The 27442-nt window shown below is 38.7% G+C and overlaps 1 long non-coding RNA gene across 1 annotated transcript in view; it reads left to right on the top strand.

Moving 5' to 3' along the window:
- Positions 1-647: 647 nt before the first annotated feature.
- Positions 648-27442, top strand: part of LOC141990001 (uncharacterized) — an 88009-nt gene continuing 61214 nt past the window's right edge. Inside the window, exons 1-2 of the long non-coding RNA XR_012640040.1 lie at positions 648-690; positions 7122-7232. This is a non-coding gene — a long non-coding RNA (uncharacterized LOC141990001). The remainder of the gene's footprint in view (positions 691-7121; positions 7233-27442) is intronic.

Genomic DNA, 27442 nt, shown 5'->3' with positions numbered 1-27442 from the left:
AGTTGAGTTACAGCCACCACCGTAATTACTTTATAAAAAGTAACGTATTTCCCCTTGTTTATTCCCCTCTCCCCCCACTGTTCCTCAGACGTTCTTGTTAAACCCTGGATTTGTGCTGGAAATGGCCCACCTTGATTATCATACACATTGTAAGGAGAGTGATCACTTTACATAAGCTATTACCAGCAGGAAAGTGGGGTAGGGGGAGAGAAAACCTTTTGTAGTGATAAATACCCATTTTTTCATGGTCTGTGTGTATAAAAACATCTTCTGTATTTTCCACAGTATGCATCCGATGAAGTGAGCTGTAGCTCACAAAAGCTTATGCTCAAATAAATTGGTTAGTCTCTAAGATGCCACAAGTACTCCTTTTCTTTTTGCCAATACAGACTAACAGGGCTGTTACTCTGACACCGTAATTACTGCAGTTATTCAGGTTCACGCTGGCCTCCTGTCGGTGGAGCATGTCTCCACCAGGAGTATTTGGACCAACTTAACAGGGGCAGTGTGGCTTCTCACCTCCTGGTGGAGCTTCCCACTGGGAGCCCGGCTGCTGCCCAGGTTCCCTGCTGCCATCTTACTCCTGGCTCTCAGGGTTGGGGGAGTTCAGAGCAGGGAGCCTATTAACCTTTCTTGTCATTTTCAGGGCTCCAGTGCAGAGCTGTGAAATTGACGAGAATGACAGCCAATGTAAGTAACAAAGTGTCTACATGGAGGTTGCGTACTCCTAACTACACCTACCAGGGCTGGGCTTAGGGAAAATGGCACCCTGGGTGAACTTGTATTTTGCCCCCTCTCCTCACCCCTCCCCCCCACTCCTGGCTCCTACAGGCTCTCTGGGCTTACCCTCCTCCCCCCATCACCTCTGGGCCCTGCTGCCTCCCCAGTGTTTAATTTGTATTGAAAGATGCCACAGCTCAGCCATGGCACAAATTAAGCACTGACAAGGTGGCCTGATGCTGGCTGGGCACCCAGCTCTGAAGGCAACACCACTACCAGCAGCGGCAGTGCAAAAGTAAGGATGGCATGGCATATGGTGTATTGCTACCCTTCTGCACTGCTGCTGTGGCTTCTGGTGCCCGATGCTGGGCATGTGACTCAAGGCGGGCTTTGTGCTGTCACACGGGGGCTGCATCTTGCCAGAGCCCACGGTCCTCCTGCAGCCCTCTGGCCACTCCTGGCTCACCTGGGGCGTCATTTCAGATTTTGGGCAGGGGAAGGAAACTTTTAGCCATGATTCCAGGGACCTGAAAACTCTAGAGTTTTTGCAGATAATAACTTCGGAATTAGTTGACAGGAGCACTGTATCTAATTGTTATATAAAGAAAGAAAAAATATATACAAACTCCAATTAAAGCCACGTTTAAAGTTTATATGTAAATTTAGAACAATCAGGAGATAATACAGATACTCCCAATCCCAGGCCTTGAGATATGACTTCTGGAATTTTAACACAGATATCAGAAACACACATCTGATACTTTGTACACTATCTTTAGTAGAGATGAATAAAAATTAATAAAATCTGCTTACTTTCTCTAAAAGACACACTCTGTGTTACTGCCATTATCTACTCTATTTTAGTCAATTGTTTTTCACTAAATACATAATTTTAACATCTGGGATTAAGGTTTTTCTCTTTATTAAGAAAGGGAATTTATTTTTCTAATTATTTTGACATTTATGTGTACCGATCACAATCAAGTATGTCAGGTTTCAGAGTAGCAGTCGTGTTAGTCTGTATTCGCAAAAAGAAAAGAAGTACTTGTGGCACCTTAGAGACTAACCAATTTATTTGAGCATAAGCTTTCGTGAGCTACAGCTCACTTCATCAGGAATGCATCCGATGAATTGAGCTGTAGCTCATGAAAGCTTATGCTCAAATAAATTGGTTAGTCTCTAAGGTGCCACAAGAACTCCTTTTCTTTTTGCGAATCATGTATGTGACTTACTAACATTTGACTCCATCATTGCTATTGGTATCATAGTTGGAACTGCATTTATTTTCATGCAGATTTTAAGTTATTTTACAGATCTAACTAAAAATACAATTTGAAAATAAGCCACCTTCATCTGCCCAGTGTTGAAAGTTATGTGTTTAGCTAATGTTTTTTTAAACTGGCACTGCTAAGGTTAGTACAAGCTAAAGTTACTTTCTAGGAGGATACTATGATTTGATTGTACTACTTTAAATAATGAATGACAAAGCACAATATGATAACGATAATTACTTCAGCCAGGACAGGTTAGGCATTTTAAAACTCACTACTCAAAGAATTAAATGTAAGCATAAGAGAGAAATAAAATCATGAAATGCACATACCTGTCAAAACACTGAACTAACAGCACTTTGAAAGAATAAAATTACAGAGAATATATGTGCATTGCGGGAAGTATCAACAAGTACCAACAACAATATAAATATGTGTTGGGGGGTGAAAAAGACAGCATGTGTAAGCTGCGGGACTGTGTGAGCTCTAGAAGCGTGTGAGAGACTGCACGCTGCCCCTTTAAGAGAGCAACACTCACCAGTCTGAAGGAAAGCTCCTTCAGACACAACAGCAGCCGCCAGCAACTCCGTCCCACTTTTGGTGAGCCCTGTCCACACATACACACACACCCTGCTCTGCAGAGATGGGGTACAGGGCGGTGGGGGCAGGGGACACCCTGACATCAGTGGTGCCCCTACCCCAGCAGACTGGAAGCTCCTAGGAGCAAATGGCCAGGGGTGGCTCCAAGGCAGTGGGCAGGATTCTCAGGGCTGTAGATGGCAGCAGGGGGAGGGGCACCCCTGTTCCGGAGGCACCCCATTTATAATGGCGCCCCCAGCCTCCACCCAGTTCGCCCCTGCTTAAGGCCAGCCCTGACACCTGCATAAGCCCTACACATCTTGTGCAGGTGGAGTTATTATGTTGGTGTAGTAAGGCACTTACATCAATGGGAGCAAGGCTATAGTATAGACACTGACATAATTAGATTGACATAAGCTGCCTTCCATCAACCTAACACTGTAGTGTAGACCAGGCCTCAGGCAGACTGAATTGGGGGTAAACATTCAAATTGAAAGGAAATATAAAGGGAAAGTTAATGTGTCACCCTCAGATTTGCAAATAAATGCTTTAACACCAGAGGCTAATTATGCTGAAAGGTGAATGAAAGGTAATGTGGCCAGGGAAAACTTTGTAATGAGTAAGAGGACTTTAAGGAGAGAGCAGGATGAAGAAAAGAAGTCTCAGTGCTTGGAAAAGAGAGAAGGCGTTCCAGACAGGATGCCAAAATGGGAAAAGTGGCAGCTCAGAGGGGTGCATTAGATAGTACAAATTACTTTGTCCCTTTTCTTTCAAAGTCTTGTTCTCCCCTAATGTGGAATAGTAGTAGTGGAACTCAGGAGACGTAGAGGAGTGAAGAAATAAGAAGGTGTGAGGTCATAAGTAGCGTGGCAAGAGTCCACAAAAGGTTTTTGAAAACTAGGACATGTCTACACTGCAGTAGACACCCACAGCTGGCCCATGCTAGCTGACTCAGGCTAAGGAGCTCAGGCTAAGAGAGCTGTTTAATTGCAACGTAGATGTTCAGGATCGGGACCCTTGCACCACCACTACAGCTATTCCATAAAAGGGCCATTTGGATTTGAATAAGAGATAATAAGTAGGGAGTCAGTGAAGGTGAGTGGGATGAGTATGGTCCTGCTTTTCGGAGAGAGAGTGAGTAATCTGGCTCTTGTATTTTCATCTGAAATTTAGAAAGTAACAGGCTTAAAATATCCACTCTTGCAATTATTTTTATTATTATTATGAAGTGATCAGTGCACGTGTAAAGATTTCAATAGAGGAAATGCTGAGATAAGGAAAACTTCAGACAGCAAGGCTGGAAATTTTGAGGCAGTGTTGGCTCCCTACTTGGAGTGCCTATCAATAGCTTGACCGTAGTATTCAGTGACACACAGATGAGGCACGTTAGCTTAAATAGGCATTTTGCACCGCTTTTGCTTTTATTGTTTATCTTTCCTTTCAAAGCCACTGCTTAGTAGTTGTTTAGATTAATTGAATCATCACATTCTAGACCTCTTAAACTACTTACTTTATATTTTTATATACCATATCACCTTCTTGTGCAGTGTAGAAAAACAAATATTAATTGTTTATTTCCACGTAACATGCTGTACACAGGACCACGTTTTGCTTTAAATCATCCTTGTAATTTTCAGCAGGGCCTCACTGTCTTTAAGGTATGATGTGTAGAGAGATGTGTTATCAAGTGGAAAATCACTTGTGAATGGGAAAGTAGTAAATAGGGTACTATAAAACAAAATGTAAAAAATGGATTTCCAGCCATTACACAGTATTTTTATGTATCCCTTGTAATCAAATTATTTTTCCCAGTTATCCAAAAATCACTTTTTACAAACTGAAAATATAGTGCAAATTACTTGACAATTGGAATGAAGCTAATCCACATTTTATGAACCAGGTACCATCGTAACACTTGCTAAACTTGAAGTACAGTGAATTTATCAATCTTACTAGTACAAAGCCATTTATTATTCTTGAAAAAAACCAAACCATTTGCCTTACTTGTTCCTTTCATTTATCGCAGCTATCCCTTGTCAAATAGATGTTTCCTGTCCTGAAGTGCTTACAATCTAATATTAAGAAAAGACACAAGTGGGTTTAACAAATAATAAGAAGCAGAAGGGGTGATGATAGTGATATGGTCATTCATGAACATGGGCTTGATTGGGCACAGCTTGTTGCTTCTGATTCAGTTAACAGTGTGTGTGTGTATAATGTGTGTATACACACACACACACACACAGGGATTTGAAGCTACGTATGCCTTTAGTAAAAATGGCCACTACCTCACTGGGGAGGAAGAATGTCCTGAATAAAGATGACTGATTTTTCCTATTTCCAATGAGACTGAAACTTCCCCGTCTTCAGGGAAATCAGGGCCATCTTTTCTAAAGCCTTTACAACGCTTCTTAATCTTCAAATTTTCCAACATATGGCATGTTCCATATGCATGGGAGGAAAAATGACTGAAATGTAGAACATACGTATGTTGTGCGTTATACTATCATTTATAGATAATGTCTTTTCACTGTAAATATTCTTTTTAAGGATATTTTCTCATTGTCTGAAATTAAATCCATTTTTTTTAAAAGATAACCCCAAGAATTCATCTTTTTTCTACCATGTATAATAATAAATTCCTATATGGGTTATTTGAATGTTGGATCTTCTGTTCTCTAGTCCAGGTTGCTCTTAATTGAGTTGCATTAAGAACTCTTTGCAGTTATGTGGAGAGGCCACTTTGCCAGAGTTACAACTCCTTGCTGGACAGCAGTAGAATGCTGTGAATTGAGACTTTAGGGTTCTATTCTCAGCTTTGGGATGGTGAGTGTTGTCTAGTGATTAGATCAGTAGTAAGTGACACACCGATTTGACAGTTCTTTCTGACAGGAAGTATGGAGAACACTGGGATTTATTCTTGGTTTTGTTAGCCATGGCTTTCTGTGACCATTCAGTTACTTTCTTTGTAAAATGAGGTGGTTGATACTTGACTAGTTAAGATAGGGGCATGAAGAATTGCTCAATAATAAGATCTTAAGTGCTGTTTATATTTGTGCAGTGAATGGAATAGGTGAGATAGTACTGAACACTTGAATAGCAGTAGTTTCTCCTTGTTCCCCAATAGTTTACTTAAGTTTAAATAGGTTTTTTTCTATTACTACTGTTCAATTAGGCAAACTTTCTTTAATACACTTAAAGTAGCTGGCCTATCTGTATTGCCAGTTGGCCTAGGCAATGCTCGTCACAGAACTCCAACAAAGAAATCTCTTCCTACCTCAGTTTGCTAGAGCCCAGTTCTGTTGACCTGCAGAGCATGAGACAAGACTTGCTTGTTTGCACAAGTTATTTTAGGGGATGAGTAAGTGGGGAGAGGTTATGATGGAGGCCAGGAGGAAGACTTTGGCTGTGGAGGGGAAGTCTTTAATTTTTTTGGTAAGGTTTCTTACTTAGTGCTTCCCATATTACATTAAAATTTGTGCTTTTAGTGTATGTAATGCATCTAGAGTTTAATAAGGGGTCTATGAAATCTAAATTAACACACCTTAAAGGAGGAGACCTGGGAAATGATCAATATAGTGCTGGGGTAAGCAAATGTTTCCATTGCACCAAGTGTAATGAGAATCCTGATCTTTTGCTTACCAAACAGTAGAAAAAAAATTGTTTAAGGGTCTAGAGCTTTGTTTGTGTTTTGTCTTATTACCTAAATAATCCTTGTAGTAACATAAAGAAAGTTAGACAATTAACAGTAATAAGGCAGCATGTCTGTCACGGAAGTCACGGATTCTGTGACTTTCCATGACTTCGGTAGTGGCTGGTGCTGGCTTAGGGGCTGCCCAAGCCGGGTAGCCCCTAGGCCAGCAGCAGCGGTTTGGGTGTGTGGGGAGGGAGCTCAGGTGTGGGGCAGGAGTGCGTGGCGGCGCTTACCTGGGGGGGCTCTCCGGCTCTGACTGGCATGTCCCTGCAACTCCTAGGCGGAGTGCCTGAGGGCTCTGTGCACTGCCCGCACCCGCTTGTGCCGCCCCTGCAGCTCCGATTGGCTGCAGTTCCTGGCCATTCGGGGCTGCGGTTCTTGGCCAATCAGAGCTGCGGAGCGGCGCTTGTGGCGGGAGCAGCGAACGGAGCCTCCTGGCCGCCACTCTCCCTAGGAACTACAGGGACATGCCGGTCAGAGCCGGCTAGGGAGCCTGCCAGCTCCACCAACCCCAACCACCCAGCACCAGTGAGGGTCCTGGGCCACCGCCCCCAAGCACCCACGGTCCCCGGCCCAAGTTTTAGATAGGGGTATGTAGTAAAAGTCATGGATAGGTCATGGGCTGTGACTTTTTGTTTACTGCCCATGACCTGTCCATGGCTTTTACTAAAAATACCCATGACTAAAACGTAGCCTTAATAGTAAATAAGTAATTTCACAACTGTAAAATAAAACATCATTGAGGGGGTTTCTGTCAAAGGTGTGCTGCTAACAAAATAGAAAATAATAAATTTTTAGTGAGTTATAGTTTGCTTCTCATGCTCAAAGATATAATTCTATATTTCTCTTGCATTTAGAAAGACCCTTTCCTACCCTTCGTGGGTCAAAGGCCAGAGAAAGTCAGGCAAAGCTTTTGAGGGTCCTATCAGCATATGCAAAATACAATTCTCAAATAGACTACAGTCAAGGTGAGTTGATTGTGGCTGCCTCACTATAACTACTTCGTCATTTATAATAACACTTGTAAATATGAGGCTTAGAAGGTATGAAAAAAGAAGTATGATGGGCCTTAAACTCCTATGGAGGGATGCAGAGAACTTGGAGGTGAGTTGCGGAAGAAATCTTTATGACCTTTAACAGCAAGTCTATATGATATGTAAGCTAAGCTTACTACTTGCTCACCTTTCTTATAATAGGTTTCAGAGTAGCAGCCGTGTTAGTCTGTATTCGCAAACAGAAAAGGAGTACTTGTGGCACCTTAGAGACTAACAAATTTATTTGAGCATAAGCTTTCGTGAGCTACAGCTCACTTCATCGGTGCTAAGTAGAACAGAAGGGGGCAGAGTTGTATAAGTATAATCACTCATGTATGATTGTGTTTTAAATAGTAGGAACCTATATTAGGAAAGTAAGTGAAAAATTATTTGTGTAAAAGATTTGATAGTGAAAATGCAAGTTAATGTTCATTTAACTTTTTGGTTTTGCCACTTCTATTATTTGGCAACTGCTTATCTGTTCTTTTTATGTATATCCTACATTGTTGCGATGCTACTGATGAACATGTGTGAAAAAGATACTTTCTGGGCCCTAGTAGCACCGCTAGAGAAAACTAAGTACTTAGATGGACTATTTAGTTATTCTCGTGATAAGATTGTCATTTTCATTAGTGAGTCTAATCTGTTGATTCAGTATGTTTGCATTTAAAATTTGATTTCTAGTTGCAATCCCTACATTCATTATACAACACTTCTATTTGGCACTTAATTTATTTTATGTACGTAGATTTAAAATAGTAGACTCCTATTGAAGGCTCTAGGCACTCTAATACTAATACATCAGTAATTATGCAATAAAATACCAGCAATATTAAAGTAACTGTAAAACATGCATCAGAAGTCATATCCTTCATGAAAGATTTGCTGAAGTGAAGGTAACAGTTACTTATTACTTACATAGGTCCTGATCCAAAGCCAACTGAAGTCAATGTGAGTCTTTGTTGACTTCAGTGATATTTGGATCTGCAGGGCTATAGATTTGCATAGTGCTTTCCAAAACAAAGACATAGTCTCTTCCCCAAACAGTTTAAATAAACAGCAAGAAGGGATGACAGCGAAGGACTGCTGGGTGAAAGACAAAGATGTAGACAATAAGTCTTGTGGTTGCTTGGAAGAATGTGCATGTCTTGACAACTGTAGCTTCCTGAAAAGGCAACAACACACACATTTGTAGTAGTTTTGGTATTTTTATTGAATGGAGAATAAATCCTGTGAGACCAATCTTCATGTCATCAGACATAAATTTTAGTAATTTATGAATGGTATTTGTAATTCAAGAGTAGTTGTCAATTTATATTGACTAGCAATCCTTAGTCTCCCTAACACATAGTTTCTCAAACTGTGTGGTCCATGGACTTTATTTTTGTCTGCAGAGAGCAAGTGAGTTACATGGTACTTCTCTTCCTTGTTTTCAGCTGCTTTTACAGGTGTCCAGGCTTCTTTATAATGAAGAGCCTGGACACTAGTAAGAGAAGCCATTCTATCTGCCTCCACTAAGGGTGGAAGCTACAAGAGGAAGAGAAAATGAAGCAGGAGCTGCCTTCAGGAACAGGAGCCACAAGGCAGACAGCAGCTGCCTGAAGAGAAAAGGGGACCAGTCAGGAGACTAGCGGGAAAGAGAGTCTGGGTTCCATGTGTTGTGGTGAGGGGCACAGAGACAGGAAAAGGTATGAACAGATCATATGGAAAGGGTGGGATAGGAAATGAATATTTCCTTTCCCCTAAAAGGACACAACACTACATTAGAGATAGTTAATAATAGCTGGAAACATTACAAAAACTTTCAGTATAGATAAGGTTCTAATACTTAATTATATACAGTTAAATACTATATTTCAACCCCCTGAGAAATGGGAGACTTCAAAAGACCACTTGCTTATTTAATTATTACTGAAAAGCTAATGAGTAATTCTAAAGGGTCCAAAGTTAACATTTTGAAACTATATTCTGAAACTCAAACTTGGTATAGAAGACAAATGTGAATAAAACAGGAAAGGATTTAGATAAATTATTTTAGAGCACTGACCATTTATTTGGCATAGGATAATTTTCTCCTCCATATGTGTTTACAGTAAAAGAAATGTTAATTCGGTGGTTAGTGATACTCTCATTTAAGGAAAATCTACAGAGATGCATTGGTTGACAGCTGAATTGAATGTGGAATGAAAGGTACTTTAATCCATATTTGGTTGAAATACTCCAGAGTACAGATATGTTGGTCAAGAATTTGAACTCTTATAATAGATAAAACAAAAATGAAATTACCAGTGGATCCTTTGATTGTGTTTTTGGGGCATTCAGAGAAAGAGAGATCCATTGGATAATACAAAATTCTGATAGCATCAAGGTGTATTCTTGCAGAATTTTAGAAAAAGAGGAAGCCCCTGATAACCTATTGTTTCAAAAGAGGTTGATATATTCTTTTATGAAAAAAGCTTATAGGTGATCTGAAACAAGGGGCTAGTAGCCTTTCTCAGATTAAGCCGCCATTTCTGGAATATAAAAAAAGACAATACAAAATAAATAGACCTGGGAAATACAGACATTTTGTTTTACTGTAAAACACTTAATCTTTTTCTTCTGGTCTACTATATAGACAGAATTATAATATGTAGAACTCATGTATGTTAAACTTCAGCTCTTACTACAAGATTTTTCAATATGGTAATGTAATTTGAAATGGAACAATGATTTTTCTTATATCTACTACATCTGAAAAACTATGAATAAGACCATTAAAATATCTAAATATTTTGATATTACTCTTCCATGTAAGCAATTACTATATTAAAGTTCAACACCCATCAAGTTATTTGTCTTCACACATGCATGTTCACAGGCTGTCTCATGCACTATGTAAGTGTAGGTTGCTATTTGTCATGCATACTCAGGTCACAATTCATGCAGCTTACGATTTTTTAATGCACATTCATGGATATCCCTGCACACAGCTGCACTCATGCAACCAGTTAAAATGCATGCATGAATCATGTGATATGCTCATCTTTACAAGACATCAAATCTTGAAATGGTACTAGCTGCTGTTTGTCTCTTACTGGCCACCTTTATAGTTTCTTATTAAAAATACAAAATGTAAGACACTATTTTTTTTTCCTGTTAAGGATTTGTCTGTTTAAGGTCAAGTACACTCAGAAGTACTGTTAAAATGCCTCTAATTTATACTTTTTTTTTTTTTTTTTTTTACTAGCACTCATTTACATACTAAAATCTTTCAGCAGCTAATTAAACATAGCATACCTAAATTATGGCAGCATCTTATAAGTATGACTTCAGTTAGTACTACATACATATTTAATTATAAATGTTAAAACTTTTATGATTTAGACTAAAAATGTCTGTGTGGGAGCTGATGTGTTCCTTTTGAATCCCTTGACCCCTCTCCAAACTATTCAACAGTGGATATCTCCAATTTACTGATTTAGTATTTGGAAAAACCCACAAAGGTCTGATCTTTGAGGCTGGGTTGAATGGTAATAGATATATGAAGATGCATTCTAAATGTTTGTTAGCAGTAATGTTACTTCTAGAAAGCTGCTAGACCACCTGGAAGCACTGTTGATCAGTACCATTTTAAAAACAAATTAAACAGTTACTTGTTAAATATGCAGGAATGCTGATGTCTTTATTATTTGTTTTCATAACATATGGATAATCTAATAATTAATGCGTTAAAATACATGACAATTACAAAACCAGAACAGTAATGTCTGATTCTGCAACCTCGACTTACACATAAGTAGACTCACTGAATTCAGTGGGATTGCTGGCACAAGTACAACTTGTGAATAAAGGGTATAGAACTGGGCTCTGCACTTACATCAAACATGACCATATTTTAAAAACATATACTGATTCTGATTTAAAAGGAATGATACTCTCTGTGTTTGTTAGTTTACTCAGGCTCGTGTACCATTTATATTGTTTAATAACTTATGTGTATTCTATTGTTAATCAACAAAACTTATCCTTGTTTATGAATAAATGTCTGCTTTGGGTTTCCTACTAGAAATGTTACAGGAGCCAAAGGAATGCTGCCATTCTATATCACATTAATATCTTTAAATAACTGTATTTGAAGGATTCTGTTGAATGATTATAGATAGTACAATTATTTGGTTTCTTTGTAAGGTTATAATTGAATCTATACTACTCTACTGCCAGTCACTTCAATCCCAGAAAGAAAGAGAGGAGTTTCTAAGGGAAGCTTGTATATAGCCGGTTTTGGGAAAGAACCCATGATTGATTGTTAACAAACATTATAGGTGTGGCAAATCAGGTGTGCCATTATTTGTAAGAGCTACAAGAGTAAAATTAAGCATTCATGTAAGTGCAGCATCAAGACCTATTTGTGGAACATTCAACTGTACTTACCTACTGTAATTCCATTTGTCTAAAGTGTGTATAGTTATGCTTAACTTGCGAAAGAATTTCTCATACTCAAATATCTGCTAGAAACCTGTTTGGAACCACCAGCTCTTAACTGGAGACTTAGTTCTCATGAGGTTTAAAACCATCACCCAACTCCATTGTCACATTGCATTGGCTTTTAAAAAAAACAATACTACCTTTGTTGGATTTATAATGTAGACTTGCAGACAGATTGGTTTTCAAATATTGTGGAAAAAATATTCCTTTTAATGCTTGGTGACAGATATACCTTCAAAATACATTGATGTAATCATTCATTTCTAAAATATGTCTCAGATCTCTCTTCATCCCCAGCTGAATCTCACCTGTTGTCTGGGTTCCACTACGCTCTCTGCACTGAAGGCATGTCCACTTCTTAGGAACTCCCTTCTCCCTGACCATTAGAATTACACACCTCATCCTGGTCCCAAAATCTACTGGCTGGTATAAATTATGGTAGTGCTGCAGTTGCACTAAATATTTAGCATGTTCCACATGCTAGTTGCTTTGAGCTGTGGTAAGAATTTTAGGACTATCTAGTGATTCGTACAGTGTGGTAAATCATACTTTTAACAGAAAGCTATAAACCTAACATGCAGTATTTTGAGCCTGTGCGACAATTTATATTTCCTCATTTGTGTGCAGGATTCCTATATAGACTAGTGATTAATGTTCTTGAAATCCGTAGAGTAAGGGTGGACTGCTTAGTAAGGTTACCAAGATGAAATGCCTTTAGGTTGAGCCACTTTTACCTCCAGCTTGAGTAGGAAGAGCTAGACATTTTCTAAAGAGGTTCACTGACATTAAAACTCCATATGATGCCATACTATAGAAATATTACATCAGGAATTCAAAATAGTCAACAAAGGATCCCCTCTGTGGTTTAGTTTTTTTTTAATTATTATTAAAATTGTGAACCAGAGAGATGAAATAACATCCTGGGACAGTAAGGGATGTGGACTTTAAGGGATCTGTATGAACCTTCAGCAAATGAGACACAAATTCTAACTAACAGAAACTCAGATATAAAACTGCTGTCAGTTCAGACACTTATATCTGTGGATAGTTGGCTGGTATTATGCACTTTTTGCAAGCAATTTCAACTACATCATCTCACCAGGCAATGCTACCTGTATTACTAAGTCTGATTTCATACTGGTTTTACATTGTATAACTCCTCTGATTCTGTAGTTACTCTTCCTAAAATATTGCCCACTACTGTGTCTTACATCCTCTTAAAGGCAAAACTGGGTGGCTTCAGCTTTTTTCGAAATGGCTATTCAAATGGCAGGAGTTAATTGAATGCAATTTCAACAGGTGCAGAGTGGAAGAAAATATGACAGTCCTCACATATTAGAACAGAAACAAAACTAGTTTAGTTCAAATTGTTGTATAGAATGTTTTAGAAACCGTTATCTATATTACAGATAATTATAGAGATATTGTAAAACAAAATGGAGACCTGTCACAAATGCTACGATAAGTACGCTATGTGTTCTGTTGTCACAGAATTCATTCTGCTGCAGAATTGAGCTTCAGAATCTATTTTTGTTGTTGTTGTTCTTAACCTACCATTCATTTATGTGTTAATGCTGAACTATAAAGGTGACAATTTGCATGCCCACATTCTCACTTGAAATCATTTTTAGCAAAAACACCCAGCTAAGATTTCAAATTGTCTCATCCCTCTGTTCTTTACCCACTTCCAAAATCTCCTGCCTCCCCTTTGACCATTTCTACAATTAACTTATGTTGTCAATGCAAAAATTGCAGCATATTGAAAGCTGAATGTGGGTCATCATAAAATAAATAAAATGGGGACTACTGTGCTGATTTTAGTGGCTTTAATAGGGAAATGAATGCAAACTTCAATTGTGAAGGTAAATAAAACTCCCACAGAATTACTAGTCTGCTGTACCAGATTTTCGGGTCAGCACACCATGGAATACATGAGGCCCTTGACCTTAATCCTGTGAAAGGTAGATATTCTGAGAGGTATTATCAGATAAATTAATTTTTACCAATTTTATTGCTATTCTATAATCCCACTACCTCATTTGGTACTTTTTCTTAATTCAGGGTAGTAGTTTCAATGGGTTTATGTACAAAGCATAGTCTTAAGCTTCTGGAGAAGAACTATAGGATGCTAACATGGTTCAGACTAATCCAATCAAACATAAACAGTGGATGTATGTGTTTGAAACCCCTTTTTAACGTTTAATGCTTGCATATATGCAACCGACAAGATGCTTTTAATGCCACGGTAGTGTTTGTTACGCTTATTGTAGCTGTGATATATATCTGTTTAGATAGATTCAAGAAAAAGTAGGCAAAGTAAATAAAATAACTATGGCAATCATATAAGCTTGTTATTCTCCCCCCCCCACTGCAGTGTATAGACAATATTGGACCAGACCCTGAAAATTAAATACTTTATTTTGCAACTGAGTTGTATAGTTATACAATAAACACTTAAGTTTACAAAAACTGTTCATACACTGCATAAACAAATTATACTTTGTTCAATGCTCTACTGCCTCTACTTCAGAGTCCGAGACTCCTTGAAAAGATTTGTGAGATGCAAAGGCTCCCTTGTTGACCATATACTGGCACCCAGTCTTATATCTTCTCAGTAGATGTGATCAATGTCATCATAGTCTCTGCAAGAGGTCAGTATCTGGATGAAGAACAGCTAGCTCAAACTGAATCTAAACTAAAGTAGTACTGATGGGAAGGGAGACTCACTTAGGAGCTTACATCAAAGTAACATAAAGTTTTTTGTCTTATTAGGATTTTCACTAGTCCTAGCTATCCAGGTAGCAATAGTGATGGTAAATACCTTCTTCCACTTCCAGCTTACCAAGAAACTTGTGTTTTCATCTCAAATAAGGTTCTAGCTACAATAATGCACATGTTCATCACTTCCTGATTGGATTTTGTTAACTTTTCCACCTTCAACCCCATACATAACACAATCCTCCAACTTGTAGAGAATGCAGCACCCTTTTTCCTTAGTGGGGATGGCGCTCTTTGTCCTGTCCTGAGTCCCAGTTCACTTCTCATGCCAATTCAAGAACCTGGTCAAGGGATGGGGCCTGACTACATTAGAGACTGTCTCTCTATTCAGAATGCAGTGAGATAACTATGTTTATCTTGGGCACGGTATGTTTGTTAGGTCCTGAGGTGAAGCCCTGAGCAGTTGGAGCTAAAGTGTGCTTAGTCAAGAGTTTCAGACTGTGAAAAGATTTATTGGAGGAGTTTAGAAGGCCCATCCTTATAATTTTCAGACTGCTGCAAGGCTCATCTTTTTCTTACAGCCCTCATCTAAAGTGCCAAACACTGTTGAAACCCTGCAAATTTAAGTCTCTAAGGTGCCACAAGTACTCCTTTTTAAAAAAAAGTTAACTAACCCAGGAGAGAGCCAGAGTGGAGTCCACTGTGGACATCTCCATGCAACTCCTTAAATCTTGCAAATCCAAATTACTGTATATGACACTAGGTGCTATATGATGTACTAAATGTTCCAAACAATCTTGTCGTGCACACACTTTTCCTCAGGTATTGGAGGAGGACTTGCAAGCAGTTAGTGCCTCTCCTTGCCATTGGTTTTGCTTAGGGTGACCATACATCCCGTTTTGGCAGGGACAGTCCCTTTTTCCAGCTCTGTCCTGGCCATCCCTACTTTTTTGCCCAAACTGGGCATTTGCCCCGGCTGCAAGGCAGAGCGGAGAGCAGCGGCTGCTGCCCAGGATCAGTTGAAGGCAGCGCAGGGGATCAGAGAAATTTTCTGCTGGCAGGCAGCACTGCCTTCAGAGCTGACCCCCTGGACAGCGTGGAGCTCTAGTGGTCAGCCCCGGCCCCCGCTGCAGGTGGCACGGGGCTCAACAGGTCAGCCTCAGGCAGCATGGCAAGGGAAGCTCTGGCGAGCCCTGTGCATGGGGGTGGGGATGGGAGTGAGCGGGGAGGCTCGGGCATGCCCTGGGCGATTCCATTTTTACTTTAAGAAATATGGTCACTCTTGTCTTATTTTATCTCCTGGCCACTGACTTCTGGAATTGCAATAACATAATGGATAATTAGAGCTATTCAGATGTAACTCCTTCAGCTTTGTCTTAAGTTCTAGAGTAGAGAACATGATCACAGATTATACAAATATGAATGTTATATAACAAATACATAGTAAAAGTTTTAACCTGTGCAGTTGAGTCTTGTCTATTCAGCTTCTTGTAGAAAAGTTCTGGTTCAAAGAGTTTGATGAGTCAATACAAATTCCTAAGGAATAGGAAGAGAAAATAATGTAATATATCTTTGTGTATCTTATAAAGCAATACAAATCTACTCCTTGACCATTAAGTGACCTAGTAAATCTTTTCATGTGTAAAAGAAACCTAATTTTATGCATCCATGTTTCCTGAGAACAAGATTGTTGAATGCAAGATGATAGTTATATCTAGCCTTCAGTGATAGTTGTTTGTCTAGAGAGGATAACTGTGGCTCTCTACCTATCAGGGTACCATGTTAATGACTGTTCAGTGAACAGTAATGGTAAGGAGACTATGCTACCTATCAAATTTAGCCAGGTTGAGCCAGAATTTCACAGGCTTTAGGTGCCTATTTTCATCTTTAGGTGCCTAAATACCTTTGAAAATCTGGCCTTTAGTTCTCTGCTTGCACAGGAATAAAATTGTGTGTATTTGCTTTCTAGCTATCTAGAGAGAAAGAGAGAGAGATTGACATTTCACACATCGTTATAGGAGATTATTTACAAATAATTAGAATTTTATAATCCACAAAAAGCTTATAAATTTGTGATATTTAAAAATATTTTTCACATGTGGTTTTAAAATCTACTCCTGAACATCAAATTTAACTGCAACTTCTTCCAGCAATGTTTGTCCCAGAGTGCATTAAACCTCTTCCAGAGAGGGCATGAAAATTATAGTTATGCAACTGCATTTTCCATCAAAATTTTGAGTTAATATTTTATTACGAGAATCTTGTTTTCTGCACACATCATTGTTATATGGGGTTATTTATAAATCTAGAATTTTTACTATCTACTTTCCAGTTATCTGAGAGAGAGATATTGAAAGATCTTGTAAGCACTTTAAGATGCTTTAGATCGCATTTTTGAAGTCACAGATAAAGATGGAAGAATCAGCAGCTTGTGCCTTGGTTGATCTAAAATTATACATTTCCCAACAGGAAATAACGGGAAATAGTAAAGAATCATGGATTTAATGGATATTTCTAGAGTTTTACTGTTTAAAATGGGAAGACTGAATTTCCTAAAAAAGGTAGATAGCATCTTACCTCTCCCAAGGTTGTCTAAGAGCATGAAGAATGCCTTATATTAAGTATAGGTAACTTGTTGAGAACAACCCTTATTTTGGTCTATACAGTAAAGCAAATATAATTGGTGGATTGTACAACTGCACCTTAACAGGATTGGGGGAATCTCTGTGTTTCTGTCCTGTACATTGTGAAGAAGTAAATTGGTATACTATTCAACTTATCTTCATGCTAGAGTACTTTACAGCCCATTTCTTGTTCTGAAAATTAACAAATTTAGTTATAAAACTGTCTGAAGCATTTGCTCACGTGTGAAATTGCTTGCATGCTCCTATGACTGGGCATTCCTTGGCGCTTATGAGTGTGCAGTCTTTCTTGTGTGAGTTTGCTCTTGCATCTACCTATGAGCATGCTGGGGCTCTGTATAGGAGTGTTCATTTGGATCAATAAAATGCCTAGTTAGCTAAATGAAAAGGCATAGTTTGCTGCACCATTAAGCCTTCTATTATTCTAGTGATTTGTAGGTTAACTTGAATCTGTTATTTAGTTCATCAGCTTCTCCATTAGGGCAGTAACAACATTTATTAAGAGCCATGAGAGTGCTGGGCATTTTACAGTGTCTTCTCCAAGGAGTTGGAGAAGAGTTCTCTTCTAAACTGAAGTTGCATAACATGAAGTTACATATTTAATCTCTCTAGCATTCACTATTTCTACTGCTTAATCTGTCCTAGACTGCAGCAATTTTGCTCTGCAGGACATCAAGCTCAGTGTTAGTTATAGTTACACTAGATTTTACTTTTAGAATTTCCACTGATGCGTCTCAAGAAATTATTTCAGGAAATGAACAATAGACTGCTTTATAGTCCGGGCTTGGTCCTCTGTCATATGAAAGGTTTCAGAGTAGCAGTCGTGTTAGTCTGTATTCGCAAAAAGAAAAGGAGGACTTGTGGCACCTTAGAGACTAACCAATTTATTTGAGCATAAGCTTTCGTGAGCTACAGCTCGCTTCATCGGATGCATTCAGTGGAAAATACAGTGGGGAGATTTATATACACAGAGAATATGAAACAATGGGTGTTACCATACACACTGTAACGAGAGTGATCATTTAAGGTGAGCTATTACCAGCAGGAGAGCGGGGGGAGCCTTTTGTAGTGATAATCAAGGTGGGCCATTTCCAGCAGTTGACAAGAACATCTGAGGAAGGGGGGGGGAATAAACATGGGGAAATAGTTTCATTTTGTGTAATGACCCATCCACTCCCAGTCTCTATTCAAGCCTAAGTTAATTGTATCCAGTTTGCAAATTAATTCCAATTCAGCAGACTCTCATTGGAGTCTGTTTTTGAAGTTTTTTTGTTGAAGAATTGCAACTTTTAGGTCTGTAATCGAGAGACCAAAGAGATTGAAGTGTTCTCCGACTGGTTTTTGAATGTTATAATTCTTGACATCTGATTTGTGTCCATTTATTCTTTTACGTAGAGACTGTCCAGTTTGACCAATGTACATGGCAGAAGCATTGCTGGCACATGATGCCATATATCACATTGGTAGATGTGTGGGTGAACGACCCTCTGATAGTGTGGCTGATGTAATTAGGCCCTATGATGGTGTCCCCTGAATAGATATGTGGGCACAGTTGGCAACGGGCTTGTCCCCCCCGCTCTCCTGCTGGTATTAGCTCATCTTAAGTGATCACTCTCCTTACAGTGTGTATGGTAACACCCATTGTTTCATGTTCTCTGTGTATATAAATCTCCCCACTGTATTTTCCACTGAATGCATCCGATGAAGTGAGCTGTAGCTCACGAAAGCTTATGCTCAAATAAATTCGTTAGTCTCTAAGGTGCCACAAGTACTCCTTTTCTTTTTGTCATATGAAAGTCTCAATAATTTTCTGCTTTTAGATGCAGGTGTTTATATAATAAGCCGTCATTCTTGTTCTTCCCCGGGCTTTTAATTTCTACACTCCTTTATTCTAGTGAGGATGATAATAAACAAAATAATTCCTATTGCGATAGCAAAAGAACTCCAATTAATTGCTTCAGTGGGAAGAGTAAAATGCATGTAGGCAAAGCGCTTTAATATGTGACCTCTCCCATAATTCTTACCCTTTGAATTTCAAAGTTAAGTTAACTAGCTTTGCTTATACGCAAAGGCATAGTTTGACTTCCATATTTTGGGGGGGCAACTCCAGTCAGGCCAAGGGGGCCGCGCATGGGGGCGGGCAAATTCTGTGCCTGCCTAAGGCAGTTTTTTTGCGGGAGGAATGCATCTCTACATCGCCCCGCCCCCCCATAAACCCCAGAAAACGTCATGATCCTATCTGCTTATATTTGAGAGATTACTGGTTTCTGGCCTCAAAGGAGTAGAGTTGTTTTTTCTCACTGGGCTAAGGGACCTGAGTTTTAAATGTTTATTGAATTACTATACAACTCAGTTGCAAAATAAAAAAATAATTTGTTTTCAGGGTCTGGTCCAATGTTGTCTCTATACTGCTGGGGGAAAATAACAAGTTTATATGATTGCTGTAGTTATTTTATTTACTTTGCCTACTTTTTCTTTAAGTTATCTATACAGATATATATCACAGCCCCAATAAGAGTAACAAATACTACCATGGTATTAAAAGCATCTTGTCAGTTGTGTATATATAAAAGCGTTAAAGATTAAAAAGGGATTTCAAACACATATGTCCACTGCTTGTTTGACTGGATTAGTCTGAACCATGTTAGCGTTCTATAGTTCTTCTCCAGAAGCTTAAGACGATGCTTTGCTTTGCACATAAACCTGTGGAAACTCCTACAGAAAAACTTCCTGCAGGAAAAGTACTAAATGAGGTAGTGAGATTATAGAACAGCAACAAAATTGGTAAGAATTAATTTATCTGATAATACCTCTCAGAATATCTACCTTTCACAGGATTAAGGCCAAGGGCCTCATGTACTCCATGGTGTGCTGACCCTAAAATCTGATGTAGTAGATTAGAAATTCTGTGGCCGTTTTATTTACCTGAACTATTGAAGTCTGCATATTTTGAGACTGTAGATTTGCCTCATTGATTTTTTTTATCATCTTTCTTGAAAAAAGGGAGATGTGGAAGAGCTTTCATACGGGATTTTGTTTGCAATACCTAACATTTTTAAAAGTGAGATGCCTCTTGAGGATTTTATTCTCAGATTTGGGAAGATACAATTTTTCAAAAGTGATTAAATGAATTAGCATCCTAAAGTCCAGTTAGGTGCTTTCAAAATTTTTGCCTCCAATCCTGTGTGCATGCTAATAAAGAAGGGAAAACTACCCTTTCTGTACTTTTGTGTCTTTGAAGTATCATATTGCAGGATTCCCAGTCACCACAGAGTCTTTTAGTTTGGGCTCAAGGGTGGTGTGTTGTATCCAAAGTTGACTTTGCTTGCATCGTTGGGATGGTCATGATGTGGTATGTTTGTGAATATAAAATTGTGCAGAGTTTGCATTTTTTAGGGCAGCTCTTGTTTCCTGTACATTCAGGAGCTAAAAGAAGGTTATGAAGGGAGCTAAGGCTGTGGTATTTGGAATGAAATATAATGTCCAACTGTCGATGCCTTACTGGATGAAATAACTAAGGGCTATGGGAGTTCCCAACGTCTTTTGTACGAGGGACATGAAATCCAGAAATTGGACTCTCATGTAACGATTAGGGCTGTCAATTAATCGCAGTTAACTCACGCGATTAACTCAAAAAAATTAATCGCAATTAATCGCAGTTTTAATCACACTGTTAAACAATAGAATACCAATTGAAATTTATTAAATATTTTGGATGTTTTTCTACATTTTCAAATATATTGATTTAAATTACAACACAGAATACACAGTATACAGTGCTCACTTTATAGTATAATTTTTATTACAAATATTTGCACTATAAAAATGATAAACAAAAGAAATCATATTTTTCAATTGACCTCATACATGTACCAGAATGCAATCTCTTTTGTCGTGAAAGTGCAACTTACAAATGTAGATTTTTTTTTGTTACATAACTGCACTCAAAAACAAAACAATGTAAAACTTTGGCGCTTATAAGTCCACCCAGTCCTACTTCTTATTCAGCCAATCCCTAACACAAACAAGTTTGTTTACATTTGCAGGAGATAATGCTGTCTGCTTCTTATTTACAATGTCACCTGAAATGAGAACAGGTGCTCGCATAGAACTTTTGTAGCCGGCATTGCAAGGTATTTACATGCCAGATTTGCTAAACGTTCGTATGCTTTCGGCCACGATTCCAGAGGACATGCTTCCATGCTGATGATGCTCGTTAAAAAAATAATGCGTTAATTAAATTTTGACTGAACTGCCTGGGGGAGAATTGCATGTCTCCTGCTCAGTTTAACCTGCATTCTGTCATGTATTTCAGCAGTCTCGGATGATGACATGTTGGTTTTAAGAACACTTTCACTGCAGATTTGACAAAATGCAAAGAAGGTACCATTATGAGATTTCTAAAGATAGCTACTGAACTCAACCCAAGGTTTAAGAATCTGAAGTGCCTTCCAAAATCTGAGAGGGATGAGGTGTGCAGCACGCTTTCAGAAATCTTAAAAGAGCAACACTCTGATGTGGAAACTAAGGAACCTGAACCCCCCAAAAAGAAAATCAACCTTCTGCTGTTGGCATCTGACTCAGATGATGAGAGTGAACATGTGTCGGTCTGCACTGCTTTGGATTGTTATTGAGCAGAACCTGTCATCAGCATGGACTCCTGTCCTCTGGAATGGCGGTTGAAGATGAAGGGACATATGAATCTTTAGCGCATCTGGCACGTAAATATCTTGCGAAGCTGGCTACAACAGTGCCATGGAAACGTCCATTCTTGCTTTCAGGTGACATAGTAAACAAGAAGTGGGCAGCATTATCTCTTACAAATGTAAACAAACGTGTTCGTCTGAGTGACTGGTTGAACAAGAAGTAGGACTGAATGGATTTGTAGGCGCTAAAGTTTTACATTGTTTTATTTTTTAATGCAGTTATATTTTTGTACATAATTCTACATTTGTAAGTTCAACTTTCATGATAAAAAGATTGCACTACAGTACTTGTATTAGGTGAATTGAAAAATACTATTTCTTTTGTTTTTTACAGCACAAATATTTGTAAACAAAAATATAATGTGAGCACTGTACACTTTGTGTTCGTGTTGTAATTGAAATCAATATATTTTAAAATGTAGAAAACATCCAAAAATATTTAAATAAATGGTATTCTATTATTAACAATACGATTAATCACATGATTAATTGCGATTTAATTTTTTTATCGCGTGATTAATTGTGATTAATTTTAAATCACTTGATAGCCCTAGTAATAATATCTTCAAAATAATAGAAATACAGGTAATATTCCTTTCCCCCGTCTTAATCTTTGGTATAGAATTTTCCCCTTCCTGAGTTGTTAGCTATTTCCCTCACTCTGCACCCTCGCACTTCGATTTCCTTCTGTCTTTTTCCTCTCTTTATTGCTCTCTCTCCTTCCATCCTCCCATCTTGTACTATTTTTCCACTCCTGGGACAGCTCAAACAGAGTCTTCATTGTGTTGGGACTACAGCAAATGATGGTATGTTGAAGTAAAACTGGCCAACTCTGGTGAGTTTTATTTCCTAAAATTTCTGGTGAAACAAAGTGAAACTTACAAAAAGCAGATCAATTTTATTTTTACATCCTTTCCTCTGATGTCCATTCAGCACAATAGGGACATTGCTGGAAATGGAGGAATAGAATGGGTCTTGGGAAGTGGAACTTTTTGTGAGATAAATGAAGGCTTATGGAGAAAGGCCTTAATGTGAGGGAAGGGGGGATTGGAGGACATGACTAAACTTGCTCTCTGTACCTTGAAAAAGATACTCCTTTTAAGCTCAGTGGTCTGGTTAATACACTTAATTTACAATAATTTCTAAACTACTGAAAATAAAAAATCAGTTGTAGTTTTATTTTAAAAAATTCCAACAAACTGTGAGTCATTCTGGTCTTTATAAGAAGCAGGTAGATGAGGGTTTTTGTGTGTGTGTGGTTAATCTAGCCTCATACAAAGAATGTTTATGCCACAGTTGTTCACTGTCAGTACATTTATAACTTTTGGTCCTTGTCCACTTGAAAACGGATGATTATTATCAGCTTAAAACCTTTAGTGCAGCAAAATTGAAAGCCATCTTTATAACTGGGAAGAGAACATCTTACTGCATGTTGCTGACTTTTGGTAGGGCTGTCAATTTCCCTAGGGCAGACTGAATTTATTTTTTTCAGTATTTCTTACTAGTCATCTTTCATATTTATACAGTCAAATCCAATGGCTAACTTTCCGGTTTTTGCTTGTAAATGCAAGCTAGAACTTGGATTATCTTGGATTCTTTTTAACTTGCTTTCAATAGTCAGAAAATTTGCGGGAAACTGAATTTTTGTCCCACACCTGTGTCTTAATGGCACATTACCCTTCCACTGTTTCAGATTCATAAAGGAAGCTGTAGCAAAAAGTAACCTTCTCCCTCAGCATTTCAGTTTGATACAGGAAACTGAGATTTTGTATCTTGGGTACAAGAACCACACCTACCCACAGCAACAGTAATGAGAATTTGAGAGATGGAGTCTTGCATATCTCCTCTCTTTAGGATCAGCAGTCCAAGAGTGATGTTTCTGTATGTAAGCAGAGTCTGAATGAGATCTCCCCTGACATCTAGTGGTGAGCTGTGGAAAAAGACTTCAGAAGCTGATCTCGTTTTCATGGACACACCCACCGTGCCTAGGTGCACAGCACAATGGGATTGCTTCTCCAATTGATCATTTTGGCTGTTGTTGGATCCCCAGTCTCCTTGTTATTGGAGCAGGAGTAAAAAAGTGTTGCTATCCTTGTTTTGTGAACCAAGGGCAGCAGAACTGTACCTGGCATACCCCAATGGAGGGACTCGCCCTCAACAGAATGGCACTCGCTAGGTAGGGGACATGGATTCCGAAGCCCAATGAGTTGAGAGAGGGTGGGGAACAGGTACTTGTACCTGGTGGTGTGGGCCTGGTTTAAGGGTCCTTGAAACCATTTGACCCTTTCTCTCTCCATGGTATAATAAAAGAGCTAATTTAGATTCAACTGAGAGTCTTGTTACATGCACCAGAGCTGAAATCACTGATACCTAGGGTCTAAGTAGTAAACCTACTTTGGGACAGTGTCTCTATTGCAAGAGACTGTCCAGTGTGCACCAGCAGTGAGGCTCCCTCACTAACAGCCGAAATCACTGAGAACTGTGTTAAGTGGGGGGGCCCTGAAGACATCTTGGTGCGTGGGCAGCTGGTGGAGAGGCGCATCAAACAGCCAGCAGGGTGGCTGGAGGAGAGGTGTGGCAAGTGTCCAGCAGGGAGGGTGGCAGAGAGGCATGGCAAGCAGCTAGCAGGGTAGCTGGTGGAGAGGCGCAGCAAGTGGCTAGCAGGGCAGCTGGCGGAGAGGCGCGGCCAGCATGGAGGCTGGTGGAGAGGTGCGGCAATTGGCCATTGGGGCAACGAGCGAGTGCCCTAGCCATGGAGCATGTAAGGTGCCTCCTTACCGCCCCTCTCCACACAGGGTGGAAGGTGAACTATGTGGATGAATCTCTGAACTCTGGAGCTGCACTGGCCAAGGACAGCAACTTTGAGTGGGGTACAGAGCACATTAAAGGGTCTTTTGGGTTGCTGGACTTAAGACCCTGAGGAGAAAAGGACACTGTCCAACTTACTTGGGGGTGGGTCTTTTGCTCATGGTTTGTGTTTATGAACCCTAGTTGAGGTGTTTTCCCAAATTAATGCTGAGTTACTTCCCTCCTTTTATTAAAAGCTTTTGCTACACTCAGACTCTGTGCTTGCGAGAGGGGAAGTATTGCCTCTTAGAGGCACCCAGGGGGTGGTGTGTAATTGTCCCAGGTCACTGGGTGGGGGTTCGAGCTGGTTTTTTGTTGTATTGTTGAAAAGGAACCCCCAGATACTGAACCCGGCCCTTGTTGCTGCTGGCTCCGCCTGGCAGAAGGGTTACATGTATGTTAAATGTATGTTCTTCTAGTGGTTTCTCATGTTGAAGCCCCGCTCAGTTTTCTTTTTGTATATTTGTACATGACTAGTTTGAGATTTTTGTAAATATATTTTATTTATTCTTTCCTGCCTTGTTTCATTTTAAACAGTTTTGTTTTGAAAATCCCTCTCAGAAGCTGAAGGATGAATTAACTTTAACATAATTGCCTTAAAAGCACTCTAATCAACATTTTAAAAGGGAATAGTTGGGACAGCCCTTAGCCTTGGAAAATGTAGACTCTTAAAATGACTAATCTGATAGTAGTGAAAATCTAATTTAATACTCCCTGTGTTGTTAAAATGAATCAAACTGCATTGTGTTGTTTGTTAGGTATTAAAGCTTGTCATAACACTATTATCGCTGATGATGATAGAATCTTTTTTGGATGATGTAGATGCAAAGTCTGAAGGTATTGTTTAAGTTCCGGGAAACGTAAGTGAAACTTTAGTCTTGCTGAATTGTAGGATTCTGAATGCATGAGCACCTACCTCTTGCTCCAATGTGAGTTCTAGATAAACTTCCTAAAAGTTCTCATAACTATGTGGGGGTTTTTTCTGCATCCATCATAACTTATGTTGAGATAACATGTTAATCATGTTATCCTCTGATTAATAGTACGTCTAAAATAATTTAATGAGCAGTAAGTGTTTATTAACTTTACAAATAGGAAATTGATTTTCTGAACGTACGTTTTTGAGAACATAAATCAGCCTCTGTATATCTTTATAGCTGTAGTGACTAGCTCTTTAAAATAAAAGTTTTCAAAGTATTTTAAACATTTGAATTGACACCTTTTTTTTAATACAGGTATAATGGTAATTTTTAGTACTGGTCTGTGTATCCCTGCAGCTTTTGGAATCCAAACTGCTGGGAATGTCTGATGTATTTCAGATTTTACCCATTCTACTACGGGCACCTGTTGAAATGTAAGATTGCAGTAGAACTATCTGCTATATTTCCATAGTTCTCACTACTTTTTGTTTTGGTTGTATTCTGGATTATTTATTAAGCATTAATTGAATGCCTTGGTGTCTGGATTGCATAACCTAGGCATTGTTTCTGCTGTGACTATTCAAACTACATTGTGTCAACTACAAAGACTAAAGTTTGTGATATTTACAACTTTGTGTGTTGTTGTTTTTTAAAATTTTATGTTAAGGACCAATCATCTTTCTAGTCTGATTTTTAGAAGGAAGTTTTCAAGCAGTATTACAGTTCCTGAATTTATTGGAAATTGTATTTTCAGCTCGTTACTGATTTTTTTTCAGTGCTTTATGATGTCATGAGAATACTGAGGGGCTTTATGTTTGCATGTAAAGCCTTTTTTATACTTCATTTGATCTGATGACATTTATGAACAACAGTTCATTGTTTGGGTGTGTGGAGTCAGAGAATTTAGAGTTGGCTTACACATTTGATATTATTGTTCATTTGGGTACTGTAATTCTGTTTATGAAAATAATGTAAAATGTTTCTGGTTTGCTCTTAACCATCTAAAAGTGTGTATGTCTTGCCTGTTGTGCCACAGCTGTGAAATGCAGTGTATAGAATCAACAAGGGGAAATTGGCTAGAACATTTGAAAACTGGGACAGATAATAGTGATAAATATTTTTCAATAAAAATTTTGGAACTGTTTATCTGAGAGTTTTCAAAATTGCTTGAATAGATATTTATTAGTCAAAATAATTTTCACTGAAAACCAAAATCAGTAGTCATGATAAAACCAGCTATGTTGTGGGATAATACGTATTTATAGATCTTAGTATTCTACTTCTGAATAATTATGTTTTTAGCTATTACCAAACACTTTCCCTCTGAATTGGATAGAGAGGATCAATTACTAATATGATTGTTGAATTTTAGCTGTTTGCAGAGGCCAGAGCAGAATATCATACCTCTATAAATTAACATTGCAACTGGATTTTTTGTTTGTTTTAGCAAAAGCAAAAAGCATGAGAGACTTTTTGGTTTCATATTAGCTTACATATCTGATGACTATGTATATAGGTATAAAGGGCAAGTCTTGCTTCTGAAGCTGGTGCAGTTCCCTGGTGTGGTTCTGCTGCACAAAAGAAGACAGGATTCCAGGAGGATCCTGTTAGAAGGTCAGCTCAGCCTGGGGCCCTTGTTGACCAGCACAGATGGTGAGGCAGAGCTATCTCAAGGTGACAGAGGGCTGGAAAAGCCACTGCTACATGGATCAACCATTCTGTCTGTGTGGATGTGGCATACAATGATGCATGAGCCACTGTGTCGCAAAAGGGAGTCCTCATCCTACAATCAAGCTGCCCAGGATTTTTGCCTACAAGTACATTTTACTGTGAATGTCTTTGAG

This window comes from Natator depressus, chromosome 6 (genome assembly GCF_965152275.1).
Source record: "Natator depressus isolate rNatDep1 chromosome 6, rNatDep2.hap1, whole genome shotgun sequence".
Lineage (NCBI taxonomy): Eukaryota > Metazoa > Chordata > Testudines > Cheloniidae > Natator > Natator depressus.
This window is presented reverse-complemented; position numbering and strand designations above follow the sequence as displayed.